The sequence below is a fragment of the Poromitra crassiceps genome, assembly GCF_964638095.1.
Source record: "Poromitra crassiceps genome assembly, chromosome: 2".
NCBI lineage: Eukaryota > Metazoa > Chordata > Actinopteri > Beryciformes > Melamphaidae > Poromitra > Poromitra crassiceps.
Window position 1 is genome coordinate 29,261,000 of NC_139624.1, and position 8,134 is coordinate 29,269,133.

Genomic DNA, 8,134 nt, shown 5'->3' on the forward strand with positions numbered 1-8,134 from the left:
ACACACCCACACGTCCCCACCCCTAGTTCACATAAGAGACCTACTCCAGTGCTAACTCCTTTAACTAGTTCACATAATAGACCTACTACAGTACTAACTCCCATGCTCCCAGACAAGATGTCTCCCATGCTTTCATCAGAATATCTCCCCATGTTTGACAGAAATCGGACATTTTCAGAAATAACCCCAGTTTTTAATCAAAGTTTTTTTTTAGAGATGTTTTTGTTTTGGAGGCAAATGGAGTTTTGTGTAATGAGTTTTGGACCTGAAGGCTCGTGCCTTTCTGCTGGAGGGTCATGCGATGCAGAGTGAATTTGTGCCGACATGATGATGCTCCATTTCCACTGCAGAAGCAGACTTTGTTCTTTTCAAGTTAAAGATTAGACAAATGCAAACACCTCGATATTCACACCTAAAGTGGCATGGCAACAGCTAGAATGCAGGCAAGGGCAAACACACGCACGCACGCACGCACGCATGCACTCACACACACACACACACACACACACACACACACACACACTCACACACACACACACACACACACACACACACACACACACACACACACACACACACACACACACACACACACACACACACACACACAGTAAGAAAGTCCTATGGCATTAATCAGACAGTTGGACAGGCAGGATAAATCCAATACCCTGACAGAATAACTACCTGTCATCTATTGACAGCTGCTCTCTCTCTCTCTCTCTCTCTCTCTCTCTCTCTCTCTCTCTCTCTCTCTCTCTCTATCTCTCTATCTCTAAAGGTTAATCTGTCAAAGCACATTAAGTCCTGAAATGGGCAGCCGCATCCTATCAAGTGTCCTCTCTCGTCTCGTTCTCTGTTACTCTATCATCAGAGTTGTGCCAGCATATCACACATTCAGCTCACATTCCCAATTCATCTGTCTAATCATATTTCTAATGATCGTAACGCAGCTACAATTAATGTGCTTAAGTACGTGCCTTTGCATGCACGAGACAGAAAGATTGCCTCTCTCTTTCTCCCTTTGTCAATCAGTCATTTTTTCATTTGTGTTACGCAATGTGAAGATCTTTGATATATTTCTGTCGTAGTTTTTTCCTCTTCTTTGGGAAGCGACAGGAGAGGTGGGAGAGAGATGTTGACATCCAATGTAATTCCTTAGCTGGACTATTACCTGCATTGTCACAAGTATATATTATACATATATTATATATTATATAGTATACATTATACAACTTTAGTCCGCTGCCTCTTCAGATGCCTCTTCAGATGCTCTTCAGAACATACAAACTAAACATATCACTGAAACAACAATACAAGGTAGAGTCACTTCATATCTGCATCATAACTTCCCATTGTTGACAAAGGAATGGTTTCGGTGTTGTAAGGCCACACATTTTTCAGAAATCAGTCATATATTTCTTCCATGCTACTGCAATGCAATGCTTTTTTTGGCCACGCAAAAAACCCAATGCTATACATTTCATTATTCACTCGAGTGAAATCTCTTAACAGCTCTCATAGTGAGTTTGCCAAAGGACTTGTGCCTTGTCCTTTGTCTTGGACAGACGACAGACTGGCCTTTTCTAAGTATCTGTGTTTATTGCTGCTCCAGACGATCCATAGAGCATCTGAAGAGGCACAGACCTCGTTCACAGCCTCTGCTTCCAGGTTTGTCAATAACAACTGACAGCTCTTATGGTATCCATGACAACGGCGACCCCTTGACGGTCCCAAAGGGAGCTGGAGCCCTTCTTTCGTTGTAGGGCCTGTGCACGCGCACACACACACACACACATATATGTTGTGAGCACATGTTCATGCACGATCAAACACACACCACACTGAAAAAACGGCTCCAAATCCCCCCTTTTCTGTGGCACGCCCTGATGTCAAATGTTAGGTAACCATTACCGCCGACGCCGTGACCTTTTGACCCCCTGGGCTCTGGGGGTGGGGGGAGGGCCCCGAGGGGGCGGGCGAGCTAAGAGCACCCTAACAAGCACTAAAGTCTCCTTTTACCAGCGAGACACAAGCCTCTGAGGTTGTGTTTTCTCTGTCTCTCTTTGATTGAATCACTCTCCTGTTTTTTAGCGCATTGTGACATGCACTTAGCTCGCATTCCAGTTGCACTGGGAACTAGGAATATCCCAGTTGAGTGATGTCACAGCTGAGTTGCCTGAGTTCCAGGCGGTAAAACAGTCGGAAAACCAGCCAGCCAGCTAAGCTAGCCATTTTTAGCAATAACAGTGTTGACAATGACAACAACGCATTACGCGGTATTTTGCGCATATAAACACATGTCCACAGAGAGAAGTAGACAGTACTGTGTGTACCCACTGATTTAACGAGACACAAATAAGACAGAAGTGCTAATAAATAGTGTGTTACTACAGCTTTCACTGCTGTTGCTGGCTAGTGCGGGACCTGCCATTTTGAATTTTGAGGTTGGTTGGTGAGGTTCCCCCGAGTTTTGACGTAGGAAATCCCAGTTCAGACATCACAGGGGCATTCCTGACCTTTGAACCTATGTTCCCCTAGAGCTGAATAGTCATGTGACGTCTCCTGCACCGGAAGAGAGTTCCCCATTCATTTTCTCCATAGACATTTCGAAAATATAAATATAATGCATTTTACGGCTGGAACCAAGTCAACCAGCGACGGGAAGGGTAGAATTTTCGATTAATTAGTTGATTACTTTCTTGAGTAATTGATTAGTCGTTTGATCTATAAAATGTCACAAACTAGTGAACAACTTCAATCACTTTCCCCCAAAGCCCAAGATGTCATCCTCAAATGTCTTCTTTTGTCCTGACCAACAGTCCACATTCCACAACCCAAAGATAATCCGTTTACTGTCAGAGAAGATGAAAGAAACCAGAAAATATTCACATTTAAGAAGCTGGAACGAAAGAATTTTACTATTCTCTCCTTAAAATTAAATTAGTTTAAACAATTAATTCATTATAAAAATAGTTGCTGATTAATTTTCTGTCAATCAAATCGACTAATCATTGCAGAGTTATTGTAAATCCATTAAAAAATAAGTAATTTCCAAATTGCAAGACAAAAAAGAACACAAATAAGACATGGAATGGAAAATGGCTCTTCACAGTCTCCTAGACAAGGCATTGCCACTGTCCAGAGTCCCTGCTCGACAAATCAAGTTGCATGTCAAACTGAATAAATCTCAACTATTTAATTCAGCAGAAAATGACATAACGTAAGCAGCAATATGTATTTTTTGCTGAATGAAATGTGATTTAGCCATGCAATTTCAGTGCCAGATTGATCTCTTTTATAATATTTTCAGCCGAAATGCAGCTTGTTCCCTTCTCCAAACCCTTTGTGTGGCGTATTCTGCTTATTGAGCCATTTCTCTGATGCAAAAATTCCTGATCCATTTTTTCCGCCTGTTCTTCTCTCCGTCAGGCAGAAGTGAACAGGTGTTTTTAGTGTGGTGAACAGAATGTTTCTCTAGCTGACTCAAACTGAAACACAAGAACAGCCTGATCCTCTCCCAAGATACAGTCGCTTAACACACTCTGCTAGCCACAACACTGTGCTATCTGTGCTACCTCGCTCTCTTCCCCTGCTTCTGTGTGTGTGTGTGTGTGTGTGTGTGTGTGTGTGTATGTATGCGTGTGTGTGTGCGTGCGTGCGTGTGTGCGTGCACGTGTGTGTGTGTGCGTGTGCGAGAGAGAGAGAGAGAGAGAGAGAGAGAGACCTTCCGTTATTCAGTAGCTTGGTGGTTTGATGGGTAGGGGCTATGTGTTCTCATTGTAACACAATCCCTCTTTATCTTAGCAGGTCAACTTTCGACAAGCTTCCTTGACTTAAATCTATGGGGTTTCCCTCTTCTTTTTTCTCCTTTTCCCTAAAAGACGTGTATCTGTCCGTTTCCCTTGAGCACTTTGTGTCCTAAAGGCCGGGGAGGTATTTGAATGCAAAACGCCACCATCCTTAATTGCTTCCTGCCTTCAAATACAGTGTTTTCTTATCTAACCTACTTTGACAGGTGTAGTCACCATCTGCTGCATTGCTGTCACCTGTCCAGTCATTGTCAAATCGGTGATTCCTCACAAGGAGAAATCAAGAATCTGAAGCATAATGGTTTACACAGGGTGCAAAAAAACCCACCAACTATTTCACAGACTTAGCCGCAAACATAGTTTTCAAATCAGAGCAGACTGAGCGGAGACAAGCTGGATGTCTGCCACAGTTGTTAGCAGAGCTGACAGAGCCAACATATATACAGCAGCCAACATTTACCTTTTTGGCCTGTGTTACTTAATTTAAGCCTCGACTGTCAGCAATCCAGTTAATGCCAAGTCAGTGATTTCCTGAGGGAACTCAATGGAGGAGCGGAAGGCTTTATTTTAATTATGTCTGAATGGATTAGGATTAGGCCCAATCCCATTTCTTATTTTTACCCCTACCCCTCATTTTTGAGTGCCCCTCGCTTTGGCCCTTGCCCTTCAAAACGGAGCCACAAGGGGGAGGGGTTGAAAACAATCACCTAGGAAATGAGACACCAGTCATTGCACCATCATTTTGCCTAACTGGGAAAATGAAGCTGTTTCTGGTTCAAACAGATTGAATGAAGTCTGTGGATTCTCATAGATACACTATTTTGTCATCATATTGCATATTTCCACAAATTAAATTATGAAATGATTGATCACTATTAATATCTAAATTATAATATTTTATTAGTTGGCTGGTTTGCTCCGGAGTCACTGGAAAACATGCTTATAACATTATAGTAGGCTACTATAGTATGTACGGTACATAATCTAGTTTTCAGAATATGTACAATGTTTGGATTAAGGGTAGGTTTCATACCCTTAATCCGGCTTCCCGCCCGCAGACACAGCCAATCGTGCCTGTTTGGACGCCCGATCAAGCCGGGGGTAACACAGGGGCATGAACCTGCGACCCTCATGTTGGTAGGCAGGGAATCTACTCCTACACTACCCAGTTTAATGTGGTCTTAAACAATATAGTGTCACTTGTAACACATATATGCTTGTCTATTAGGTAAAAAAAAAAAGTAGCCTGCAAATGGCAAATACAAATGAGTTAATAAAAATAATTTAGACTAAACCCAGCGCAGGCAAGGACACTTGCGACTGTTTTGGCTGAACAAAAAAGCGGTGGGGATTTTTAAATACCCAGGCATACTGTAATACCTAAATACCACTCAAGCCTGCTCCCTGTGCTGAGATCTTTTGCCCCATGGGGCTTTTGCTGAACTTGCAAGCCTCTGGTTTGCCCCTTAACCCACTAACATCACGTCACCAGTAGGGATGGGCATCGAATTTCGAATTTTCGAATAATCGTTGTTATTATCAAGGTCGACTTTTATTATTGAAATTCGAAATTCGAAAAAAAAAAAAAAATTTTTTTTTTTTTTTTTTTTTTTTAGTGAAATGTTGCATTGTCTCCCCTGATTCTAAGTATAGTCAAATCGCTTGGTTTGAGCAAGTAAAACAATTTTTATAAGCATTTTAAGCAAGGTTTATGGAAAAATGAATGGCGGATGAAATCCCATGAAGAGGGAGAGGGGGTGACTTTGGCACCCCTTTGGCACTCAGACCTGAGCCTACTAAATATTTAATGAACCACTCATGATTGTCAAAACTGTTTTTTATTTTCGAAAATGTCAATGTCATCATGTAACATGTTCTTTACTTCAGTGGTGCAATGCTTGTTTGAGCTAAAAATCCACAACAGAAGCTTTTTATATTAATTAATAAAGCCGTAGACTTAGAATCAGGGGAGACAATGCAACATTTCACTCACAATTTTTTTTTTTTTTTTTTTTTTTTTTTTTTTTTTTTTGCATTTTTTTTTTTTTTTTCGAATTTCGAATTAAATTCGAATTTGGCCAGCGAATTTCGAATAGTGTTTTTGCTAGAAATGCCCATCCCTAGTCACCAGGCTCTTCTCGGCGAGAAAGAGCCTGGCCTCCGTTCACAATTGATTTTGTCACCCTGCCTGGTTCCGGCCTAGAGCCCGCCCTAGACAGGAAGTAACAGCAGATATAGCTCGTCAACTTTTATGTTAACTTGACAATTAGACACAACGTATCAGAACGGCAAAAAAAAGAAAGAAAAAAGGACGTACCGAACAAAGTTTTTGAAGAAGTTCTTGTAGAAACATTGCGGATTCACAATCTCACATCTTTTAAGCCAATACAGAGGCTTTGCATCAGACAATTAATCGAGGAAAGAGACGTCAAGCTAACGGCAACAGAGACGTTTTTTGGCGCACTTCCTTCCGGTGTTCATTCTGGTTCCGTGGTTTACGCCCCCCATGACAAAAAGCGGGGTGAAAGGTGCCCAGACTATAACCCACTGAAGGAGTTGCATCGCTCAGCTTTTTAACATTTTGTTGTCGTCGGCCTCCTCAAACACACACCTTCTCTGCTCTCTCTCTCTCTCTCTCTCTCTCTCTCTTTCTCTCTCTCTCTCTCTCTGTGTCTCAATATACATAATCAGATTTCTACTGTAACACAAGAGCTTTACACTCGCTTTGTGCTTATTTTAGAAACCAAAACACATTCTGCTTATGGAACTTATAGCGAGACAGGCCACTTAAAAAACATCCCTGTGTAGAATGGCAGCTTGATCATGTGAAGCAGCAGTTGAACTATGCCTGGGTTATAATGACGGGTTATAACATGTTGAGTGATGCGTAACAGCTGACTGTGCGTTGTAATGCAGTCAGGAAATGTATTTGTCAGGATGTGAATAATATGTTTTTAAGAGACGCCCCATCGTAAGACGAAGACAGAGACAGACTGCTCACACAAGGCAGGCAGACCCAACTGACTGTCTTTTCACAGCTGTTATGACGCGTCCTTTTCAAACCTCTGATCAGAGGGAGATAGTAGAAACAGGTCTTATTGGTAGCAGGGCATCCTACAAGCAAAAGGTCACACGCGTTCGTTTGGTCCTCGACTCGTAACGGTCGGTGTGTGTCCATCTAACTGTGTGGAAATATGCTTGAGAAAGTCAATGAAGCCCCTACCTGCTCACTGACTAATGGCAGTGAGCTACAGCTACATTTGATGGGGTACATCACCCAAATATGTGATATTAATCAGATTAGTAATGTTGCGTGTGCAATGTGCATCCTGGATATAGTTTGTTATGCCTCCGCCGGCGATAGCCAGGCCGGAGGCATTATGGATCCGGGTTGTCCGTCCGTACGTATGTCCGTCCGATGTTTGTTAACGCGATATCTGAGGAACGCCTTGACGGAATTTCATAAAATTTGCCTCAAACATCGACTTAGACTCAAGGATGATCTGATTAGATTTTGGTGGTCAAAGGTCAAGGTCACTGTGACCTCTCGAACGCCATTTTCAAGCTTGTTAACGCGATATCTCAGGAATGCCTTGACGGAATTTAATCAGACTTGTCTCAAACATCGACTTGGACTCAAGGATGAACTGATTAGATTTTGGTGGTCAAAGGTCAAAGGTCAAGGTCACTGTGACCTCTCAAACACCATTTTCCAGCTTGTTAACGCGATATCTCACGAATGCCTTGCCGGAATTTCATCAAATTTGCCTCAAACATCGACTTAGACTCAAGGATGAACTGATTAGATTTTCGTGGTCAAAGGTCAAGGTCACTGTGACCTCACGAATGCCATTCCCAAGTTCGTTAAAGCGATATCTCAAGAACGGCTTGATGGAATTTCTGCCAATTTGGCTCAAACGTCGACTTGGGCGCAAGGATGAAATGATTACATTTCGGTGATCAAAGGTCAAGGTCACTGTGACCTCTCCAACGCCATTCTCAAGCTTGTTAACGCCATATCTCAGGAATGCCTTGACGGAATTTCATCAAATTTGCCTCAAACATTAACTTGGCCTCAAGGATGAACTGATTACATTTTGGTGGTCAAACTTCAAGGTCACTGTGACCTCACGAACGCCATTCCCAAGTTGGTTAACGCAATATCTCAAGAACGGCTTGATAGAATTTCTTCTGATTTGGCACAAACATCGACTTGGACTTAAGGATGAACTGATTCCATTTTGGTTTTCAAAGTTCAAGGTCACTGTGACCTCACACACCCAATTTCCAAGCTCTGTAACGCAACATCACAGGAGCGCCTTGAC

The 8,134-nt window shown here is 42.3% G+C and overlaps 1 protein-coding gene across 1 annotated transcript in view; it reads left to right on the forward strand.

The window, feature by feature from the left end:
* Positions 1–8,134, forward strand: part of celsr1a (cadherin EGF LAG seven-pass G-type receptor 1a) — a gene marked incomplete at its 5' end in the record, with an annotated part of 247,920 nt that overhangs the window by 3,939 nt on the left and 235,847 nt on the right. The window lies entirely within an intron of this gene.